This window comes from Netta rufina (genome assembly GCF_964035555.1).
Source record: "Netta rufina genome assembly, chromosome: 7".
Taxonomy (NCBI): Eukaryota; Metazoa; Chordata; class Aves; order Anseriformes; family Anatidae; genus Netta; species Netta rufina.
The window spans coordinates 12,725,431-12,750,390 of NC_140130.1; the positions used below are offsets into that span (position 1 = coordinate 12,725,431).

Below are 24,960 nucleotides of genomic sequence, written 5' to 3' on the forward strand. Positions count from 1 at the left end.
CCTTCTGAAGGTAAAATTAGGGAAAAGTGTTTTCAAATTTCATATCAAGGGAGTTGGTTCCAGAACTCAAGCTTGTTCCCTGTTTACGACACTGACTCAACTATGTGCCCTTAGGCAAGTGACCTAATTACTCTGTCTCATTTCTTTGTGGGTGAAATCTTTTCTACTAAAAATATTGGAAAGAATTTTTTGAGATCCTTGGACCAAAATCCCTTCTGAAAGGGTTGAATGATAGCCTTGCAGTACCTGAACATCGAAGTGGAAAACACAGTATCTATCAGCTAAGACTAAATTCCTCCTGATGCAAAAGGGAATAGATTTATATATCCCAGAACCGTGTGCTTGAGAGGTTCATTTTTGTTTTTATTCTTTTACATGTTTTACTGTGCAAGTCATTTGCTTTGTTATCATCACCAAATATGTTGGGAAAGGACATAGGTTGGAAAGATGAGAAGAGAAAAAGGAAGGAAACAGGAAGAAATTATTTCTATGCCATACTCAAACCATGACATTGATTAATAAGTCAGAATCAACAGTAATGTCTCTCATATATATTACTATTGCCATAGTATGAACTATAGTCATTATTTCCATACTCTAATACCCACAATTATTCTCAAAACAGAAAAATGTTTACATATAATTTTTGAAGGCAAAAGATCATTTCAGCCTCTTCCAATTAATGGCATTGACCGAACTGTGGCTTATTGGTTCTCCTACACAGTAAACTGCCCTCTCATTAAAAAAAATAAGTTATATTAGTATTTAATTTTAGTTTTCAAAGGTATGTTTATGTTTCAAATGTTCATTTAAATTTGTAGTGATTTTTCATAGTATACACAATGATAATTGTGCTCTTGTGCTTCCCATTTGTCCATTCCATTCACCCTCTATCCTTAACTTACACTACACACATAATTATAAACTTACATTCCAATTTAGTATTTGTGTGAGTTTCCATTAAACTCACATAATAAAATCACTAACAACACAGAGAAAAAACTAGCAATCACTTTTTTGCTTTGTCCTAAGACACCCATGGTCTTGGATAGGACTACATGAAAGGATCATGACATGAGATGCAGTCTGAAGCTCTAATTGGATAAATGACATTTAAAAATACAGTATTTACTACTCTATTAGAAAAGATAGCATTACATTTCTTAGGAAGATAAGTTATTTCATAAGGATTTCACATTTCATTGGAATATTATGAAAGTTCTTGAAGAAACTAATTACAAGGCTTCCTAAGGAAGTAATAGCAAAGCAGACTACCATGTTTTGTGTGAGATGCAGTCAAGCATAAGCTCAGGCTTAAGAACTATAATGGAGACTGCACAAGCTGGAATACATGTAATTCACATCTTTCTGATAAATTTCCAAAGGAGGAGAGGGGCGGGTAAGACAGAGCTTTGTTTAGGCCAGAACATCTATTTCTAAAAGTATAACATGGATATCAGCCTCAACACAGAACTCAAGAGATGTGTCTATTGAAAACAGCATTTTGGTGCTGAGGAAATCTACAAAATTCTGTATCACTCAACTGTGTTCTTTCTCTCAAATTTTTAACTTGTCCTCCGCAGCAAGAAACTTCCATCTCAGCATCCAAAGATTCCCAACAGTTGTGACTCTCAGTCCAGACAAACTGCTTAACATTCAGTTACTTTGCCAACAACTGTACAAGGAGACAGCTGCCTTCAAAAAAAAAGAAAGAAAAAAAATCACTAATTTAGTTCACTATTGTTTTTCTGAGGTCTGTTCCAGTTATTTTCCAGGATCTTTCTGTCTCTCTCTGAGCTAATGTGCATGCTGGCTATGCAGGCGTGTCTGTTGGCTGGCACTGGGGCCGGTGCCGGGCTCAGCGGGCTTCCCCAGTGCAGCGTGGTGGAACCACATGCACCAGGCAGGTACTCACCCGCCCAGCAGAAGCTCCTGGAGAAAGCCTAAGCGTGTCCAGGAATTTTTGGAATCTGGAATAGTTACGGCGCAGAAGTCGCAAGTGTACAGAGACATGTTTGTTCTAAGTCTAATCATGACACTAACGTGAAAGACAAAAAACTGACCCTGATTCATATATATTATTGATGAAAGCATACACTATTTTCTACTTCTTGGTCTTCAGAATAAACAGCAATACTACAGCACACACCTTCATGAGTAAAGGCTAATAAGAATCTTTATTTTTGTCCCTGACAAATACTCTCACAGCACTGCAGCTCTTGCATGGCTTCCTTACTGGGTATCACCAGGTAATGCTGGAAGAGAGATGGCAGCTGCTGGTACTCCTCCAAACCAATACCCTACCTGAGCTGTCTGTCACTCGTAGCTAGCCTGTGATAAAGGGAGTACTAAGGAAAATGATATTTGGATTTAAAGCTGCAAGGTAGAAAATTTACCAGCCCGAGGAGATTTTGTATAAATATTAGCAACACCCAATGAACGATTCAGTGTGAGATCAGTGAAGTTCAGCCCTTGAATCAGAGACAACATGAACTTTCCATGCAACAGGTAAATATAATTATTAATACAGGTCCACATAACCTACGAATACAGGATATGAACCACGGGGCAGCTGACCATGGCGCACAATCACACTGCCAGCTCCATGTCCGTTCAGTCAGAGCGTGCTGTGAGGCGCACGCGGCTGAGGCCCACGCGCAGCTGCGGCCCAGCACCCCACACAAAGCCGTGCTGGCACAGCAAGCCCCACCAGGCTGAAAACCCTTATCTTCCACTGACAGACAACTTGTCTGGCGGCCACCAGGCATGTCAGAGCTCACATTTCACTCGTGAAGCATCCCGTGATTTCTCACAGAGAAAAAACAGTAGGTAGGGGAGCCACTCGCCCTGTGGCGTGCCCAGGCTGTCCCACAGGGCAGCACCTTGGATAAGAAGTTGAAGCTGATTTGTTCCAACCTGTTTCTCTGAAAAATGTATTGACAGTTTTGGGCTGTAAGCACCATTTCTTGTACACTATGATTTAATTATTATAAAGGAAGTGGTCATAGATCTGATAAACACTGCAGTCCCCAATTCACTTGAGTTGTATCTGACCTTCCACGTGAAAAGATAAACACAAGAATCATTCTCAGTGGTAGTTTCCATGGTGTTAACAGTTTTCTACAACTTGAGGAAGAAAAACTCAGTTTTGCAAAACCACCCAGCAATATGGAGCTAGCAGCACCATTCCCTCATTACTGCTGTATCCTCAGACCAATTTTACCAAGTGAGTCATCTACCAATGAAAAATTGTATGACCTCTATTTGGATGACACTTGAGAAGTTTGGTGTCGCTATGCCTGTCCTTCAGCAAGGCACTTCACTAGCTGTGGAAATAGAAAATGAATATAATTATATCTGTGTAGAAAATCACTGTGGTGTTTGGTATTTTTATTTTTTTTTAAATCAGCTTTTAATGCAACAATATTTACAGTGGGTAGAAAAGGTATGGGTAGTGCAATAAACAGAATAACACTTATTCTTTATTGCCAGTTGTCTAGTTTCCGTCAAACATTTAAATTAAGATCCTGTAAGCCTACTAAACTAACTACTTATTTCTTTTTGCTGTTAGATATGATGTTTGTCTACCAGGAATCAGAAAAAAAAAAAAAAAAAAGCATTAAGCTTCTTTAATACTCCAAGTTTTCACTGAATCCTTAAATAACTCGTCATTTAATTTCTCAGAGCCTGAGAGTATTTCAGCAAGATATCCAATCCTAACTTTTGACATAGTTCGAATTCCTTAACATGACCGCAAATCAGGGGAAAAACTACTTTTCCTTGCTCACTTCTCATTCCCAAAGATGAAGAGGTAGATATAAATTGCATACCTGTTAGAACAACACAATTTAAAACTTCACATCAGAATGAAGCTCCTGTTGTACCATCTGGTTAATAAGCTGTCAGTTCATTTATTAAGAACTATCGAGATCTGATGGAATTTGGGGAGGAGGCTGACAGCCCATCATATTTCTAATTCTAAGGTACATCTTGTCTTTCAATAAAGTTTGAATAAAACAATTCCACATGCCAGGTTTGCAAGTGAGCTGTACAAAGAACAAAGGCACTTGGGAGGAAGCTTGTAAAGATCTAAAGCTTTGTGGAGTAGCTAGAGAAATCTATCTCTACACAGACAGTCAAGCACTCTCATTTCCCCCGCTACCCTCCCCAGTGCATTTTCTCCCATCCCTTCTCCATCCCATACGACCCTCTTCTGAACAACAAGGTGTTGAAGCAGGTTTACAGAAGGTAATCAGTGTTGGAGGCAGGGAGGAAGGGCAGGGGTTTTTCATCTCCAAGGCTAAACAAAGGAAGCTGATCTTAACGGAGAGCATCTGTAACTGCTCTCAGACTGGGGAGGGGGCTCAGACTAGCTGAGAAACAAAAACAAGTCTCAGCTTGATCCTAAAACAAAATTGTGGGGACAGAGGGAAAGTAAAAAACCTTAAGAGCTGTGATTGTCAGCAGTACAAAATAGCCTTTGGTAAAAGGAGTTTGTATGTTGCAGGAGCTGAAAGTGACAAAAAGGTAACTAGTGCCTTTATTGGATGTTTTACTACATCCTCACCAGGATCTTCATTAAAATCCTACTTAAGATTAAGTCACTGGCTGGCTGCAGTGGTAAAGTGGCACCCCTGGGACGCTGCCCAATGTGATTAAAAAGCACAGAACAGTACCGCACAAGTTGCAGGTGGTTTTTGTTTGTTTGTTTGCTTCCTTTTCCAACTTGAATACCTCATGTTTCTGTTTTCATTTTAAGGAGACTGCAACAAACCTTTCAATTGAAAATGTACCAACTGTTAGGAAATACACTCTGTTAAAAGAGAAAAGGTGTGCAGCACCAACCAGAGGGACCTGCACTAATACAAGCTTCTCTTCTGCTGGGACCAAATAGCATAATTACCAACAAGAACGAGATAGTGGGGATCAGGGGAACAAGTTTCGTATTTCTGATTTGTCAAACGCATCTATAACCTGGCTTGGTATGCAAAAAGAAAACGTAACACAATCTTACTTTTAATTGATTGCAGCAGTATTAGCAGACTACATTTGAATAATGGTCAGGCACATTTAAAAAAAACACCTAGGTGCATCTACTGCTGAAAAACTTTACAAGCTTCATTTTCAAGATTGTCAGTGGCAGGACAGAAATGATTCTACCTCTGACTGGAGGACAGAGACTAAGTCCCAGAAAGAGCCAGCGATTTCTCCAAAGCCATACAAGAGACTGATAGAACCAAAACTGAACCTACATCTCCTGGTCTTGGCCTATTGCCTTTAGTTATTGCTGAAAAGTAGCTTTTTTTCTTTTTTTTTTTTTTGGTGTGTGTTTGTTTTAAAACATATTTTAAAGACAGTATTCTTCTTAAAAATATATAAGTAGTTAACACGTAGCTGAGCATTTAAGAAGCATTTTCTCTTTGGAATTTGGTGTGGTAAAGTCCTTCACCATGCTGTAAAAGATTTCCTTTGCCATTTTGAAAATTCTTCTATCCTACTCAAGGCTATTTCTCATCCATTCCCCATTTGATGGATCTGCTAAGTAAGCCTGTTCCTAAACTCTGCCTGATTGGTAAAGCATACTCTTTGCAAACATGGATACAGCCTTTCTTATAGATGCTATCCACTTTGCTGGTCTAGAAGCAATTTCAGGAAAGGAGAAGATGAAAACAGCACTTCTCCCTGCTTTGTGTGTGTGTAGCGAACAAAATCTGGTGGTTTTACCCAGTTACCTGTAGGTCCAGCATTTTGCAGATTCGCTTGCATTCCTTCTCTTCTGCCCTTTAATATAGGTCAATTCCTTCTCTTCTGTCCTTTGAATAGGCCAATCAACCACAAAAAATACCCACTTTTAGTTTTGACATAAAAGAGAGTTCTGCCAAGATCCTTGGACTTGCAAGTTCCCAAAGCCTGGATTTGCTGGAGCTCACTTAATCTCTATGGAACTATGTATTTATTTATCTATTTAAGCTGTTTGATTGACACAGCTCTGAGTCAGGACTGCACTAACATGTACAGGTAACTTCACACTAAATACCCTGCAAAATAAGATCGAGACTGAAGTTAAGCGTGTTCATGTTTTTTTCTAAAATCTAGCCTTAGCAAATGAGTAAATATTTTTATAGCTCAAAAATCTCAAAACTTTTACTAGCACTTTTAGGCACTACTATTTAAATGCATATATATATATTTAAATAAAAACAGAGTGTACTGATTTCTTTGGTATAATAAAAATACGAGCATGCTTCCCTTTTCGCAACAGTAGGTAATGCTCAAGGGACGACAATTTGCAGACACTATCACTGAGCATTAAATGACAGCATTTTCCAAAACCGCATTTTTTCCTCTGCCTTAAAATATTAAATGTTAATAGAACAAAAATGAAGATACAACAGCTCTTCCTGGGCTTTAGAGTTTTGTCTGATTGTTTTCAAATGCAAACGAGAACTAGCTAGTTTGCCAAAATATACTGCATCTCAATTGTTTCTGCTTAAACATTAATCAATAAATTAAGCTGTAAGACACAGCATAACTGTTAGAACACTACCTTTGCTAAGTTATTAGTAAAACTTTTCTTGAAAGCTGCTCATTTAATTACAAGTTTTGCCAAAGCAAACAAGCTTTCCAAACAGTCTTTAACACCCAAGAGAGGAAAGGTGTGGTAAGGGATAACTTCCTTGGGAGCTCCTGTTTCCCTCCTATCTGCTGGTATCTGCAAGACCTCTGCATGGAAAGCCCTTTCACAGCAAGATGGCATTTCCAAAATGGTCAAAAAACAACAGCAACAAAGTCTAAAGGGAACCTAAACCAAGTAGCTTTATCTGTAATCTTCTGAAGATATTTTTCAGTAACTCAGAGGCACTGAACCTTCAAGACAATTCCATACAAGCTGGTTTCTACTTGCATGCAGCTCATTGTTGGATAAAGACCCAGGATTACTGATTTGAATAGGCTTTCCTGATGAAATAAAGTTCCCTCAGAAAACTGTGTCTGAATCTGAAATATTCTGAAATACCAACTTTCCCTGCCGTGGATACTGGAAGTTTCACAGGCTCAATAATTGGGAGTGTCAAGTCTTCTGACAGTGGCTAAAATAAGCCAGGGTCTCGGTCAGGAGTGCACCACCACTGCAGCTACTGCAGCTCAAGAGTTCAAGCAACAATGCAGGTATAGTAATATTTTTGTTATAGAGCTGTGTTATATACAAAGCTATTGAGAAGCTGGAGGGTGGACAGCATCCTGCTTCGTTTAAGAGACACCAATTCAAAGCAATTTTTTCTACAACTTTTTTGTTCATAGGAAATGGTAATGACTTTGGATTTCCAGTTCATCTGAGATAGGAACTCAGTAGACCGCCTGAAAAATCCTTTTTCTCATACGTTTCACAACTACACAAATAAGGAATTTTCAAGGTTTTGAACTTACTACACGTTGTGTTATAAACACAGGATGACAACATATACAAGATAGTTAAAAATACACAGAATATTTTAAACATGCTACCATCATCTTTTACATCGTTGATGTGCTAATAGTGTTAAATGTTAAAGAGATGCTTCTTCAAATAAGGAGAGAGAGCAAAATGCTGTTCAGAATCTTAACGTGTCTACCTTTCACATTTAAGAGTGTCTACTGGTCTCCTCTTAAATCATTTCCATAACACCAGTGTTTCAGATTTATTGGGAACAGAAACAGAAGGGGGAAGAAAACAAAATAATTCTTTAGCTCTCTTAATGTTTTAAAATACATTACAATCCATATTTCACAGCAAGTTTTCCTTGTTCGAAACCCAATATATTAAACTGTTTTTTCAGGCATCATCAATTACCACTAGCAACATACAAACCTCCAAACTCCTGGAGGTTCAGGCTGGCTTCCAGAAGCCGACATACTTACCAGCATCTCTTTGGTCTAGAAATCCTAGGAGAGTTTCAGTTCTTCCCGATTCCCAAATGGTTACAAATATTTCAAGAATAGCCTTTTCTGTGGTATTTCTTTCTTCCAAACAAGCCCAGTAGTTCAGAGGCATGAGATAAAGGTTTGCTTTTTAAAGCAGGATACACAGCTGTAACCCATGACAAGCATTATGAATGCTCCTTGCAGAAGTTCTCCCCATTACAACCCAGATGGGAGCATCTAAGCCTCCTCTTCCCTAAAGTCTCAAAATCTTGTTGCACTTGCACCTCTTACAGCAAAGGTCAGAATCCTTCCTTAGTCATCCACTATGTTATCTCATTTACAAAAAGAGATATCTTTTTCCCCATATTTCCCTCATAGGAGTTATTGGAGCCAATAGCTGATTAGCACCTTTCACCTCCTGATAACCTTGCAACAATAGCACTGCCCTGCAAGCAACTGGCTCTCGCTGTTCATTGATTTCAGTGAGAAGCCAGTTTTGCACAAGGATGCATTATCTTCCCGAGACTGAAAAAGATTTATATAATGAAACTTTGATAAAAATCAGCTCTTGAGAGCAGTTACAGGATAAAGTCAAAGGTTTCAAAAACTCTAAGTGATGCAACAAATAGGTTTAAAATCATGTTTGATATAATGCTTCACCAGGGCCTAAAATTTCACTGTATCACAACAAGTTTCAGCAGATGTATGTTCCTATACCTGGACTCAACTGTAGGTCCCTTGTATTTGATAAATTAGGGGATGAGCTAAACTTCAACTTGCCTTGTAGCAAAACCAGCAATAACTCAAAACCTTTATTTCGTAGAGAGAAATTTCAGGAAAAATAGGTTGTTTAAAAAAAAAAGTAGTAGAGGCTTTTCCTGCCAATTACTTGCAATATTTTTTCCTGAACTGCCTACAACTACTTCATGGTAGACTGAAATGATTTCTAGCCTTTGCTGGAACGTGCTGCTACTGAAAGCCATCAGTGCACGGTCATCCTTGTGTAGCGGCCTCAGCTCAAGGCTTCGCGCATCATGTGTCATAGGTAGACCGCCACTGTACAGATTACTATGTCAGGAGCACTGCTTTTTGGTTTTCCTTAATAAACCAGACTGTCATTCAGAGCAGGACAGCAGCCGCTGTTTGTGAGCAGCTCTGCCAGCCCTGCTGCAGCAGAGGAGACAGCTTCCGAGAAAGGGACTGGACAGCTTGAGGTGAAACCAGCTGAGATGTCCTGAGGGAAGCCAGGCTTCCTCGTGAGCCCCTGCCGGTAGCCACGCTTACCCAACATGCACACCATGTCCTGGAACAGCAGCCTGCCTTGCTGTGAATCAGCTGCATTCCAACTTTTACAGAGGCACTTGCTGAAACCTCCATTTCCTTTTGTCTTGCTGGTCTTGTACTGCTGCCATTCCAGACTGGTTCTGAAAATTACACAGCCTTCTTCCAGGAGAGCTTTGGCTTTTGGAAGAATAAAGCGGGCTGTCTAAGCAACATCTGTTGCCTTTGCAACAGCTGAACTGATAACAGGTAAAAATGGTTGGAGTTGAAATATCCCCTATTTACACAGACAATCCCAAATGGTTTTATCACACGATGGCAAACACCATTAAAGCTGCCTGTATTGCAGCAGTGCTCTAAGCCAACAATCAACCTGGTAAGTACATAGAACAAAAAGAGTATGCCTATAATCAAAAAGGACAAGAAATGACAGCGAATAGGACTACACCTCTTCTACATGGTGGGATTAATTGAGGTCCCGTGGATACACAGCCAGCATTTCGCCAGTGCCTTATGCACAAAGCCCTGACCCCCGCTATGACAGCGCAGGACAGCCCGCTGGCTCACTCCGGCACTCTGAGCAGCGGTCTCCGCTTTTGGAGAACTGTTAGAGCCAGTGCTCTGATTTCATGGCTCTCAGAAAGTGAAAAATCTTAAGTTTATTAGTAAGCCAATTAGCATCTTGCTAGCACCACCTTCATATTTAATTATATTTAGGATGTAATTATCAGGAAAGGCTTTTGTCAATACCCTCACTGCTATTAGCAAAGTCATGCCCAAGGAACAAATAAGGACAGCATATGAATATTATTCAAAGCAATTTGAACCATGTGAACATTACATTGTATTCATGTCATGTCTCTGCTATCTTAATTTTTTACTTTTTAAATTACAGCATCACATGACATCTTTTAAAAGCTTCAACAAATTAAACAGCATGATAGAAATATTATTGCAAAGGAGACTCTTGGTTCTATGCAGGCACATAGATTAGACTGACATATTTATCCTTTCTGACATTATAAAGCCATTAAAAAGTAATCTTTCTTATGTTATTTTGAATTAAAATGTTATTTTGAAATTAAAGACTCAAGTCCTAGAATTAAAGTGACTGTTGTGTGGAAATCTCACTTGTCTCTATTTTTTGTTAGCGCGTTAGAAACAAAGATCTTGAAAAATATAATTCCTGTTTCCTAAGTGCCTCAAAGGTGTTTTCTTTTTTTAAAAAAATTGCTCCTCCAGATCTGTATGCTTTTCCAGAGAAAAGCTGGCCGAATTGCAATAATCAAGCAAGTTCTTCCTCGTAGTGACATGCAAATCCATAAAACATCTCCTGGCAAGTCCTGCAGAAGACAGTGCGCTGAATGCCCACAGATCAGCCACTCTGCAAACCGTACTCAGCACAGGGATGGAAGCAGTCTGTGGCCAGCTGTACCAGCAAAACCCTCGTGACGCGGAGCATTGCACAAGGAGCTCTCCCTCCGCTCAGAGCAGCAGCTTCTCCGCATGGCAGCGCACGCAGGCAGCCTGGATGCGAGTCAGCGAGCTGGAAGGGAGCATCTCCCAGGCCAGGCTCCTTCCCTGTGTCAGCACAGGCATGCAGGGCAGCAGTTCAAAACGAGAGGTGAACTGGAACAAGAGGTTCATCACACGGAATAAACCAGTTACTTCCCCGAAGTGCCATGAGCTGTACTCGTTAGGATGTGTGTGGGGATCGGTAACCACATGGCAGGGCTGCTTCTGGATGACAAGCCTTCCCCCGGGAAGTGTGCGTGGTAACCTCAGCTTAAACACACAACTCGTACACCCATGCCACAGGAAAATTTCTACTTCAGTCTAGGAAAAAACACTGCAACTAATCACATCTTATTTTTATTTTTTTTCAATGTATTTGTAACACTTTTCAAAGGCTACACAGTCACTCAGAACATTTATCTTGAAAAAAAATTATTTTTTTCCTGCTAAAAATTGTTCTAGGAAGGCAGCAGAGCTGCATCCTTGTTTGCCACTAAGTTGGGTGTTAGAGCAGAAGAGTTGGGCTGAAGCAGAAACCCCTGTCTCCAGCAAAAGCTAGTGTTCCAGAAAAAAATGCTGCCCTTATTTCTATTATTTGTTTTACACTGATATCTACAGACCCCTTGCCAGATACCAAAGCGAACTACAACACGCATTCTCCCAGCAGAGATTTATAATCTAATAACAGGATATGGCATAGGTGAAGAGACTTGTCCAAGGTCACATAGTAGATACTCGGCACAAATAAGGATGTCAATACTTCCTGACACTCTTTCTACTCCCTTGCCATCTAATTCATGTTCCCTCCCTACACCTTTGATGACAAACAAGCAAAGAACCTATTTAAGGCAGCAGGAGGGGGATGATCTCACGTCCGCTGTTAGACTGTGAGCCCTTTTTGCTGATGAAATAAAAGGTTCCCATTTGTCTTTAAAGGGAACAGATGCAGGTACAGTCTTTATTTGCTACTAGCAAGAGATCAGCACAATTGATATTCCTAAATTTAATTTCAAATCATAAATTGAATTTCACAATAAACATGCATTAAAATTCCTTTTAATTAAAGATTGGTACTTAAAATAGCAAAATCTACACCAATCTTCCTTTTGTGATATTTCTTGCTGCTAATTCTCAACAGCAACGTTTTAAAGAGATCGAAAGCATTAAGAAACATAAGCTTAACTATCTGCCTTCCCTGCCTGCCTTTGTTTACCATGTAAATTGCCACCCACACACTTTCCCATATAGAGCACAGTGGGGTACTATTCACCAGCACAGAGCTTCAGCAAATGCAGCTCCTGTCCCCAGCAGGATTTAAGGTTATGCCTGGAGTTCATTCTTGAAGTCATATAAATTTATCTGGGGGTAACAGGAAAAGGAGGCCTGATAAGAGCCATTGAGCTAATCCGGCTCACGCCTCATGGACCTGGAGGTGGGGGACCAGGAGGAGGCTTGGAACAGAAAGTGTACAGAAATGAGCTGACTTCAGAGACAGACATTTCAACCACGTGAATTTGTGTTTCACTGGGGCTCCTTAATGACAGATGTAACCCACATGCCACACTATGAATCTAAAATCGTGTTAAAACAAGACACTGAAAATAACCAAAGACCCACAACTATGTAGGCTTAAATTCCTTGAAACAACAGAAATTACTGACGAGTATTTGAGCGTTTTTGTCTTTTGGTCTGATATTGTCTTTCAAAAGCTTTACTAAATAACACTCGGCCTCAACAGTCACTACAAAGTACTGTCCTACCACTCCAGAGACCCAGCCAGAGCACTGACTATCGCTGACTTTCTCGGCGAAGCGTCCATGTGGACGCTCATACATGCTCAGCACCCAGCTCTGTGCCTGCTGGTCAGGGTTTGTGGTGCGGGAAGGAGCAGCTCGCTGCTGGCACTTCCCGTCCGGGCTGGGGAGGAAGGGGGGTTACGTCAACCTCCACATGCTGCAGCTTTGCTTTGGTGAAAGCACTACCAGAGGAGAAAAAATTTAAGGCCTCTACGCTGCTGTATAGCACAGCCTGCGGAGGAATAAAAATAATGAAACAAAGCCCCTCAAACTTCACACACAAAAAAACATTGTATTCCACAACCTCAAAGCAGGGCTGTTGCAGGAGAGGACAGGCACTAAATAACACACAAAAGAAGTTCCAGCATCCACTTCTGTGATTTACTTGCTTTTAGAGGTTTCTGTGTGTATACACGCACAACCCAAACCCCTACATTCCTGCAGAAGCCAAAAAAAACAATGCACATCATACAAACACACATACATGTATGTCTAACTACAGGTATGAACGTTTACTACAGCTAGGCTAAGTTTACAGTGCAGGAAAAAAAAAAAAAAAAAAAAAACCTGCATTAGACCACATAAAAACATGCCTGTATAAAGATTTTGAGGTATTACTTCTCCAGTTACCCTAGCAGTAATTTTTGTAATTTTGAATTTACATCATGGGAGAATCCCTTCTAGTTTCAATTAGTAGCCTTTACTGCCTAAAAGTCTTCACTTTAATCTAATTTTTTTCTAATTTTTTTCTTCCTCCAGTGAAATGTTTTGCCATTAAGCAAAATGGAGGATTAGGAATAATCACAATTAATGGAGCAAATGTTTGTATAATAAAATCATGCTTGTATCAGCAGGCAAAGCAAAAGACTGAGGACAGCTTCTCCACTCCTGATTTTGTACTGCGCAGCCTCAGATATTACAGGAAAACAATTTAGAGTGAAAGATTATCCTCTGGCTCTTGATCTGGCATTGTGTTTACTCAGGACAAACAGAAGTGATGTTATCCCAAGTGACATGTTTAGCAAGCTTGGAACTTATGTTTTGTTCTGCCTCTTTCTCCTTCCCTCCCTCCCTTTAAGGGCAAGATCTTGGGAAATAAGTATTTTTATAAGGTCTGATTATCAAGGCTTTTTTCAGCTGTGAAATTAAGCAGTAAGTTTCCCATTGTCTAGTTATCATATTCTTTCAGGGTTGCAATGGGCTTTTAGTTTCCTCTTCTGAAACTATTTCCTATTATCCCTTTCTCTATCATTCCTGCCTTAAAATATTTTGTTCTAAGCATCAGAATGTATCAACAGATTAGACTACGGGCTTACTACACAGTCTAAGTTTTACAGAGATGATACAACAGTAAAAGCCACCTTCCAACTTTGATGTAAAGAGCGTTACATGGGAGATGCATAGTCAGGCTGTAGCTGCTGGGAATGTTCGAAGTATTCCCTCAAAAACCACTCCTTCAATTATTCATGGGTTAGCTGTGCCCCCAAAGTGGTATCCCCTGTGTACGGCGTCTAAGCAGGAAGCTGCAGAGATTGATCAAATCCCACAGGGGAAGAAATGAGTAAAGGTTGGTTGTCATTGAGAATTTAATGCTGTTCTTTTCATTAGAAATCATTCCTTGCAGAATAGATGGAAAACAGCTTGTGCTGTAAGAATCAGCATCTAGCAAGGGTCTTGTTTGCAGTGCTGAGATAACTACTGCTTCATGGAAGAAGCTGTGCCTGGGAGTTTGACTGGTCAAATGTTAAAGATATTAATTTTGAAAGGAAGGAAAAGTCAAGAAAATGCCAATTTAATAATCTTCAAAAGAATTCACTGCATAGCTCAGGAAATACTGGCAGAAGGTAGATGCCTTTATTACAAGGGGAAGACAAATGAAAACACATATTGGAAAAAGAGAGCTTGCTTTCCTAGCATCCTTACTGCGAGTCTTAGAGGCCTCTGCTGCCATGTGGTCAGAAGGACATTATCTGGCTCCTATCCGTTTTGCTACCACTGAAGTTTTAAAATGTACCCTAGTGGTCTTGCTTTAAGATCTAAAGCTCAGATTATTTTCAATAGTTAATTTTTGGTACTTTGAAAAACTAGTAATACGCAGTATTATGAACACTAGCTGAAGCAGTGTTTCCAAGTATTCTGCTGTATTTGTCAACAGTCTCTCTTACTTGTTTTCATTTCTATCTTCTCTCTCTGCAAGTGTGTGGGCAGTATACCCAAAACACTGCACTTGAACTACACAAGCCGTCTGCACTTCACTGGATTTGACTTCCCTCCTCAATTAAATGAGACCACTGAACACCATTTTTATATAAATATTTGAGCATACCATGTTTATTTGAAAAAAAATATCTGGAAGGACGTCAGGGCAAAACACTCCTCTTCCTTTCTCTTACCTCCCAGGTGCCTGTATAATGGGTCACCATATAATAAATCTCTTCTTACTGTATTTGCCCTGGAGCTGGAAGGCACAGGGTACACTTGGGGCTGTAGTTTTCATAGACTAAAAAAAAATCCAACAAATTTTAGATAATAGCTGTACACACATACACATACATGTAGTATGCTTTGCTGATTCTTTAAACTATTTTAATTGTATTTTTATTTGGAGTCCCAAAGATAGACCTAGATTGAGTTTATTTCTGCCAGGATGTCTGTACAATGTATTTATTGGGAGTAATATGTTGTGAGATTAGAGTTTCTTTACGCTATCACTTCAGATTGTTGATATTAGCATCACATCAAATATGCAAAAATTAGGATGGGTGATTTTGGGAATCGGCACAAGATTACCCCATGCCATGACTAGTAGATTTTGCTTGTTCCACAAAGGCAAGGTCCAGATCTGCTCCCACACAAATCCAGGCAAATTTGCATTAGAAGCTTTGGTTTGGACACACCATATACTAATTAGTAGCAAAATGTACAATCCACATGCTAGCATACTCGCAGCTGTTCAGCCGAACAGTTATAACGTGGACACATTGTCAAAACGAGAGCAGCGATTGCTCAGCGTTTGGGTTTATTCCGTGGTGCCTGCTGGAGGGCAGCAGCCCACAGCCAACACCATCACCACCGTCCCTCACGCACAACCTCTAGCAGGCATGCCAACACGGCAGCTGGCTTCTCCGAGTCCCCTGATCCTAATGAAACCAACTGAGAGAAGTAGATAGCCAGCTGCCACCAGCTCCTCCACCAGCAAGGAAGCCTGGACACAGACCATCTCGTGCTCCCCATAACAACCGGGCACAGAAAAGTTCCTGTGCCAGCCTCCGTGTACTGCAGTTCCTGTACAGCTTCTACAACAAAGGACTTCAGAGCACTTAAAGAAAAAACAAAGAAGGCAACATGGTCTTTAGGGACATTGGTTGCAAAACTGACTTGTGATAAGATTAGTTCTCTCAGCTCTACATACAGCAGTCTTTCTTTGGCCAACAATGTGCGCCACAACCACATGAATTATTTTTATGGATGAATAGTGTTTTACAGTTCAGGTCTTCTGAGCTACACGCTGAGTCAAACTATTCAGCGAATACCAGTTCCATCACAAAATTCAGGGCCTGTTTTGGCTGGTTCTCCAATAGCCTAACAAGGAGATTTGGTCATTCTTGAATACACACTTAAAGTGGTTACAAACCCGTTTATAAGGGTACTTTGGGGATTGCTTACCTTTTCTATGTGCTGCTTCCTTACTCGGAGTATGCAACCAGGCACAGAACAGACCATTGTTGATGCTCTAACCTCATGGCTAGCAGACAATGAATAGCAACTATGCTCCCTACTCTCCTTCCTCCTCTCTGATCCCTCAAAAGAAAGCCCCCAAACCAAAAAATGCAGTTCAATATACATTTTCAGGAAAATTTCTTATGCTAGATTATGTACAACTCCCTCATTCACTGACACTTGAACAAAAAAACCCTGCTTATCTGCACACTTCAGAAAGTAATAGGACCATAAGCATAATTTTATACTCTGATGTAGTTGAATATTTCGTGTTACTCAACAGATTTTTTCCTATGGTGTATTCTCAAGCATATATATACAACACTGCATTGTTAATTACTCCATCAGTTTTAAAGTCTGTCAGGATTCTTACCTTTTATTTTTAGCCACTTCCAGTACTTTTGGTCTGAGTCTGAACCAAGGAGCAGAGGACGTAGATTTCTATTAATCAATCAATGATGGCAGTGGTGGTGTGTTCTAGTTTTTCATTCTGACTGCAAAGCAAAATTAAAAGCTATATTTTGCAAATTTACGCATTATGCATTGTAGCAGCAGCTGGTGGACTGCTGCTGAGACAGACCGTCTTCCCCTTCCAGTCCCCTGTGACCGGGATGGAAGAATTACAGGACAGCACTAGCAGCTGCTGCTGCTGCCCCAGAAGCAGCAAGCCAAGGGCTCTGGAAAAATAATTGGGGAGGCGGGGGAAGGGAAGAAGGGGGACAAAGAAGTTGGGGAGGGGAAAGCATTGCCAAGGCTGGCTACACAAAAGACACATTGCACCTTGCCTTGAAAAGAAACAACAAATTAACTGCTTTGGGCTTCCTTCAGGAGGCACAAGGCTCTTACACCTTCATGAGACTTCGAAACAGTAATGATTTTTGATAAGGACTTTTAGAGATTAAACAAAGTGAGCAAAGGCAAAATTCTCTGCAGTCAGATGACTGCAGCGGTTTGCTCTTGAATCCTCTAAACATAACGCAAAACATACGACAAGCCCCCTTCCTCACAGCTTTTGAAAAGCTCTGAGACACAATCGTTGTGCGGAGCACTGTAAGATAGCACACACACAGGCTACAAGTCAATTCATGCCCTGTCTGTCTCCCGTAAAACAGGGAAAAACCAAACCCCTTCTCGCACACGTGCAGTCACAAAGGTAAGTAAGGGACGACTCCAAGACATCCACGTGTGAACAAAGATCACTTACTTTATTAGATAGGAAAGTGGAACAAGATGGAATTAGGCCAGTTTGTGAGAACGCTGCTCAGTGCAGCCGCTCAGCTCATTCACGGGTTTGGTCACTTCAGCAGTGTCTCAGTGGGGGCACGCAATGCCCACTCATGCTACTCACCACACTGAATACAAAGGTCACCTCCAGAGGCTTGTAAAACACCAGCAGACCGACTGACCAGACAACACCTGCCCGCCTCCCAGAGCCTGAACTACATTCACCCTGAAGCTTTCCCATTTCCTGGTGTATCTCCCAGGTTCAGAAGCTGTGCCCACAGCTGATCCCACCCAAGGGGTCACACGCAACAGGCCTCTGCGAGTACTGCTGTGGTTCCGCTCAGATCACTGCCCCTTACGACAGTAACTTTTAGTTTAACAGAACTAACCGAGGCACACTTGTTTTTGAGAGGTGCAGGTACAACCCATCACGCCACGACAAAACCCAGTCCTGCACCTTGGCGTTCCTTCTACTGAGTGACTTGAATGCAAGATAACAAGTTTGTCACCAGTGGGCACTGCTTCATTCCCAAATCTTTGAGGGCAGATGAAAAATTCTGGGTTAACTATCAAATTATGGATTAACCATTAAAAACAGATTAAAGAAAACATTCTGCTATTCCAAATAAATCAGTAAGTAAATAAGAAAGCCACCATGGATGTTGCCTTCTATGCCCTGTGCACAAAGATTTGATAGGAGGACATACATTCATAATTCTATTCCTGTTTGGGAGAATATGCTTCAGCTTAAATATATACCTCAGCTTTTAACTGCAGAACCTGCTTTTATCCAGTATATCTGGTCATTAAAAACAAAACACCATCAAATGTTCATTGAATTAATCTCACACACAAACAAAGGAATGCTTAAGGTCACAAGAAAGTACTGCTGGCTGAAAGCGTTTTCATTCGTTTTGTCATGTGTCAAACCCCTCTCCACATCAGCCCAGAACTCTGCACACAAAACCAGCACCATTACAAGCAGACACAGGCTTCTCTGTGTTCGAATTTCACATTTATTCTGGGAAGCTATACCAGTGATTGCTATCTGTAGAAACATCTTTTGATGTATCATCAATTTCCTGAACAACATATCAGTTTATTGAGTGGGGCTTTTCAGACTCTGGTATCTCATTCAATAGCATTACGCCTCACAATGTTTTTGAAAAACTATAGTTATAATATTGAGATGCCTACAGAAGACACTTCCTCAAAAACCTAACCACAGGTATCTGCTGCTCAGATTATCAGGGACTCAACATGTCTAAAAGTTTTTTTAAAATTTAATAAACCCTTCCTCCTTAGCATATTAGACCTTATCTTTTTTCTAAATCCAGAGACTATCTGCTGAAAACACTCGTGCATGTGTCTGAGATTAGGCCCACCATCGTTTTTATTTTTAATACATACAGGAAAGAACTCTCAGCGTTATTAAGCAATTCTACTGCTACAAATGCTTCACAATTTACCACCCAGGCCTGCTTTTTCCAGGCTGTACTACCTACTTCAACTTACAGCAAAGGTATTGGCCTCAAGATGCTCACCATGCAATTTCCTTCAGATCTCATTCTGTGGTGTTTTTTGAAATTACCAAGTCCAAGTTTACTAAAAAAGTATACATGGACAAAGTAAAAATAAATTGTTTTCCTCAGAACAGGTATATGAGAAACCACCTCGCTGAAAGTGTGGCCAGAGTTACAGAACCACCAAATGGCTGGGGCTGGAAGGCTCACATTCAACTCAGTGTCCTCCAGGCCCTTTTCCTCCAAGCTGGGTGTCCCCCCACCACGCACTGGTGCCTGGGGCTGCTCCTCCCCAGGTGCAGGACTTGGCTTTTCCCTCGGCTGAATTTCTCCACCCTGTGTGGGTCCCTCTGAATGACAGCAAAGCCTCTGGTGTATGAACCACTCGTCCCAGTTCTGTACCCTCAGCAAACGTGCCCTGTCACTGTGATCACTGATGGAGATGCTCAACAGTATTAGAGCCAGCGTCGACCCCTGGGGTATGCTGCTAGTTACGGCCTACAACCAGAGCCGATGCCACTTCACTAGCAATCTTGCTGGCAGGCAGAGCTGAGGGAGCCAAAAGTAATGGCACAGAAAACAAATTACCCTTTTACTCCCACCAGAGAATTTGCAGATCAGAGTTGAACAGTATAATGGCAAGGCACAGCTGGAAACAGATATTTTCTAGCTGGTCATGTTGTATGAAAAAAATCCTTACAAAACATCTAGTCCCAAGAGCCGTCACTCTGACATTTACCTCAAGGATATGCATTTCTTGCAAGTTTCCCTGGTTTTTACTCAGTCAGTCTTTATTCCTCACGTGAGGAAACTGGTGAAGTCAGAGGAACAGTGTAAAGATTTGCAATGAAACCATTATAATCATACATCCAAAGAAAACGTAACTTTTGCCAGAACAACTCCTTCATTTATAAAAGCTTGTTTTAACTTCAGTTTTCTGTACAGTTAGACCTGAAACCACTTGCATCCATGCACTACAAAAAGAAGTTCAGTCATGACGTGAAGGTACAGTGGCAATATGGCTTATGGCACGTGTTCAGCATTCATGCCAGTTTACAGCTTTCCGAGTGAAGACACGGTCTATATCACAGAAATACCAGGGTTAAATTGCACAAGAGTCTTGACTGTCCTCCTAAAAGACCTAACCAGTTAAGGAAGAGTATAGCTCTTTTCCCCTGTAATTCATTAGGAAGGATTTATAAGAACGGCTTGGCTTATTGCCGCAAGACAACCAAGGCACGTGGCCTCAAAAGACCCAGCGTCACACACATGGAAGCAGAGGATCAATAAGGACCGGTAAATAGGGTATAATGACAACCTGCACCTGGAGCAGCCTATTTCAGATATTGATTTCATGTGGCTCCATAGTGAAAATATAAGCCAGGCAGGTCTCTTCCTAAGCAGCAGCTCTCTCAACGACATCTCAGTCACTTAAACGTTAACTGAAGTTACTCATCTCAGCGACTGAACCATCTCCCTCTCCTCCCTCCTTTTTGACCCAAAGCTACTTTTGAACTCGACCTTCTTTCAGTCTCTCCAGTAAGAATGAAGCCTTTGATTCTTCTGGAGGTTTGGCACCATCTTGGAGAGGTGGCCATTGTCTACTGCTCTTTGCAAAGGAGCGCTTTTTGCTTTCCCTCTATTATCTCTTTGCCACTTACTTTTATTTATCCACAATTCACTTGCTTCATTTACTTAACCAATTGCTATACCCGCATGTCTCTTCCCCTCTCAGTAAGGAGGCCACTGCTCCACAGCACAGAAACTTACGAAAAGCACTTACTTCATGAAAATGCATTCAGCACATGTTAGTAGCAGTAAGCCCAGTGAATATTTAGTAGGAGTGAAATCACTTAAACACATACAAAGGTATTTAAGGTATTCTGCCATTTGCTCCAGTTTTAAAGATTGAGATATCTACAATTCAAGAACACAAGGAGTTTGTTCTGAAGATGGTGTGGCCTCACCACACACATATTTTCCTAAGACTTTTGAAATCAGAGAGCGTGCCTGTATTTTGCATTTCATAAAAATATGTACAGTCTCTACAACTGAGCAATTATTTCACATTTCATGCAAAGGGCATTAGAAATACAACACCTGGGCTCACACATTTAGCCTGAAGCTTCAGAATGATAACATGCTTTGTGTGTGGCCAAAAAAAAGTATCAGCTGTAAACGTGGTTGTGCATATATTTATATGTAAAGAAATGATTTTACTAGCCATGGAAGACAAAGACAGCCCTCCCAGTGCTGTATGTTGTCACAGGTGTATTACTGACTAATATCAAAACAGATTCCAGTCCACTAATCTGTTTTCAGAAATCCAACTCCCTTGATGCAACAAAATGAGCAAGTTTGGTCAATTCCCTGGTTTCATGTATGAACCTATAATATTACTAGATTAGGAACCACATTATTTATTGATAATTCAGACTTTTTAATAAAGCATTATTTGAGACTAATATATACATCCCTGCACCACACTGTTGAGGAAGGGAACGAGCACTGTAATGAACCTCCACAGCAGACCCTATTTTTAGAATACTCTCAAATTCATCATTAAAGTTTATTCTGTGCAAAGAACCTTTGTTCCATAAAGAACTGGAACGTAAACTTCAGTTCTATTTCAGACAAACACTGTTACTAGTTAAAGCCATTCTGTAATGACTATTAAAAAAGAAAAACAAAAAACGTTCTATTTGTGCCAGAGCTATTACTGAGGTTCCCTACTAAGGAACGCAATCATTGGCTGGATGTCTAGCCTGTTATATAATTACTCAGAGCTTATTATACACACACAATCTTATAAAATATGTGGATTATGCAAACAATCCTACTATATTGATATTTCTCTGACCAGTCCTTATAAAAAGCTAGAGACACAAGTTGGTTTGCCAAGTTTCTGGGCAAAATCAGCTGGCAATGGTTCAAACTGAAAAGTCACAATGGATGCCACAACATGGGCAAGGGTGCTGAAGCCTGTAACCCAGGTGTTTGCCCTCACTAAGCTGGGAGGAAAACAGGCTTTAGCCAGGTAGCATCAGTGAAATCATCAAGATTATTTTGGTTGAGAAAGGTGGAATTACATAAACCTAAGCACAAAAAAAAGTGTTGCAGCCCCAGCAAATATATTGAAAAGGCAGTAGAAGTGACATAGTAACATGAACTGTCAAGGCCACTGTTCATTTCTAGTGTGTAGGGCCTACAGTAAACACTGGTTTAGAATATTAGATGGAACTGCAAAGATCTAGCCCAGCCTCAACTTCATGGTATTACTCACTACTGCAGCACCATGATAACAAGCACATGCCCCTAATATAGGAAAAGGAGTCTCAGAAGATTTCCAATGTTGCTTTCTTTAACAATACAGCTGGAATAAAGTTCAGTCAACAAAACACAAGCCCATGGCCTTATGACATATTTCCTCAATAGCAACACAATTACTTGTGCTGTACTAACAGAAAAAGTGTGATTTACATCTATTTTTACCTACATGTTTCTAGAGAGCTAGTATACAGCTGTTTCTCATGTATATGTTTCTTGTACTTGCAAATGTAATCAATATTTTACATTTTCTATTTTTACTTCAAAATGACAGCTCATAGGAGTCATTAGTAACTGCACAGATCACTGCAGAACCACTCTCTGGAGAGTTCCTTGTCTACACCCATTTTTCATGAAATCCCACTGACTTTTAGTTGCCACCCACCAGAAATGGTGGGGCAGACTTGGGTTTTAGTGTACATCTTAAAATAAAAGCACAAACCTAAAGCAACATCAGAGACAACAGTCCACAATATTTTTACTGAAACTTTATCTTTTGTGAAAGTAGATGTTTTAAACCCCCAAAATAATTAACGTGAAAGTTTAGTTTTTACTCATGCAAAAAAGTACAAGACCAAAAAAGACCAAAGAACACCCTGTGCCTCTGTTGTTCTCGATGTAACTTAAAATCCAGCATGGATAGTATTTTAAATATTGTTACATACTGAATGTCAGACATGCAACACAGGGTTAACCCAGTGATCCACCTACCTCAGGATTCTGTCTCCAAGGATGATGGGCAGGGCACAAAAACCACTACCTGTGGTTTATGTCTCATTTACTCCCCCAGCATCCACTGTTGTTACACAGATGAGAACATCTGCCTCTTTCGGTACCTGTGGACCTGTAGACCATAGCCGTGCTTAACCTGCTGGTCTGCCTCCACAACCTCCTCTGGCAACAGGTCGGCCAAGTGAGGTAATTTCTCCATGTGCACAGCCACTGCTCCTCTACAAATGAGCCTTGCAACATTCCCTAACAGAGAAGTTAAGGCTATTTTTGGAAGGAAGACTCATAAAAATCAATTCCAATACCTTCAGCAGTGTTTTAGAGCACTGGCACGCAGCAGCCAAACACACCTCTTGTCCCTGGGATTTTTCTAAGAAATTCCCATCACACGGAGTGCAGCAAGAAGATAACAGGAATTACCACAGAGGAACTTGGCCAGTGCTCTAGGCTAGAGGAAAACAAGCCGTTCAAGTAAGCTAACTGTTGCTGTTTTATTACCCTCCCACCACTCTGAGCACAGAAAGGGTACAGCAATACATCCTATTCACACGACTGTGACTCTGCTGGTTGAAAAGTTTTATCAGCCCCTGACCAAACAGCAGCTCACCGTTGCCATTTCCACCACAAGAAGTTAGATGTCACCTCATCTTAACTTGCCTTAGCTGAACATTTTGCTGTTGTTGCTGCTATTGTTTTCATTTGTTCCAAGCATCATTATCCCAAAAGTTGTAGTTAAAACTCAGTGAAGGAAAGACAAGAAGGAGTCACATGGTTAAATTTATTTCCTACCAGCCAGCTGGGCTGCTTCTCTGATGATCATCTGTTTCTTGCGGAAGGAATGAACAAAAGCTACTATTTACATGTTTAAACTAACCCGGCCCAGTTTGTCCCTAATGGTTCACGGAATAATCGTATGAACCATCTAGCTGGCAGGTCTGAGTGGCAGGAGCTTCTGCCAAAGGCAGCAACGGGCTGCCGAGAACGCATGCTTTTCACAGCCTCATCTCTCCCTCTAAAGTCAACCGTAGCTGTCTGAGCGATGAGTACATTTGAAAAGAGGTACCAAAATAGTTCCGATGGGCCACATGCATGATTTTATAATGAGTTTCTAGGGTACAAAGAGGAGATAGGTGTCTACCTCCCTTGGTGCATTCAATTGCAGAAGAGTGCCCCTGCCTTTTCGAAAGGTTAGCATTAGGCATCTGCTCTGGAAAACATTCGTCTTAGATCTCAGCATTTCCCATCATTCTGGACACCTGCTGATGCCTGCCACAAAAGCCAAATACTCAGTTTAATGCTTATCTATCAATTGCTTTGATTCATACAGGAAAAAAAAAAACTCAGTACAATGTTTTCTCCGCTTACATCACCAACCAGCTGAGCCATCTAGATCTATTATTCCCCTTTCTTTCAGTTACCCTCTCAGCATTGTTGACAGTGCAAGCAGTGCACAGGTGATACAGCAGACTGAGACAGAATAGGAACATTGTAGTTAGGAGTAATATTTTCTTTTTATATAAAAGAAAACCCCTTATTTATATATTTGGAGATGCAAAGAAACACAGATTATATGATTCACCCTTGACATTTTGCCAGATAACTTAAATCCTGTAATATGCCCCCTAATGACCTGAATATAATACCGTGGTGTTACAGTGTCACTTAAATACTGCAGTGCACTTCCACTGGCAGTACAGTCTGTAGAGTTAATATGTAATGTACAGGATTATACTGCCACTAAAATATTACTTAATGCTGCTGAAATTTCAAATTAATTCTGGGAGCTAAATCATTATTCAACTCTGTCTTTGCAGAGATACATTCCCCTAGTTGTTCTAATAACAGCAATTTCAGGACTAAAAGGTTGGTACTGTCTTTTGAGGGTTGCTCAACTGGAGAAGTGGCCTCTAAACTACCAAGCAAATTAATGTGCTGGTGCATGGATG

At 40.6% G+C, this 24,960-nt stretch overlaps 1 protein-coding gene across 8 annotated transcripts in view; it reads right to left on the reverse strand.

Moving 5' to 3' along the window:
• Positions 1 to 24,960, reverse strand: part of ZMIZ1 (zinc finger MIZ-type containing 1) — a 345,320-nt gene that overhangs the window by 196,798 nt on the left and 123,562 nt on the right. For 2 of the 8 annotated variants that reach the window (XM_084290253.1, XM_084290256.1), the window contains one exon: positions 16,585 to 16,705. The exons of the other annotated variants lie outside the window; for them this stretch is intronic. The gene's annotated coding sequence lies outside the window, so the exon portion shown is untranslated. The remainder of the gene's footprint in view (positions 1 to 16,584; positions 16,706 to 24,960) is intronic. 8 annotated transcript variants of the gene reach the window in all.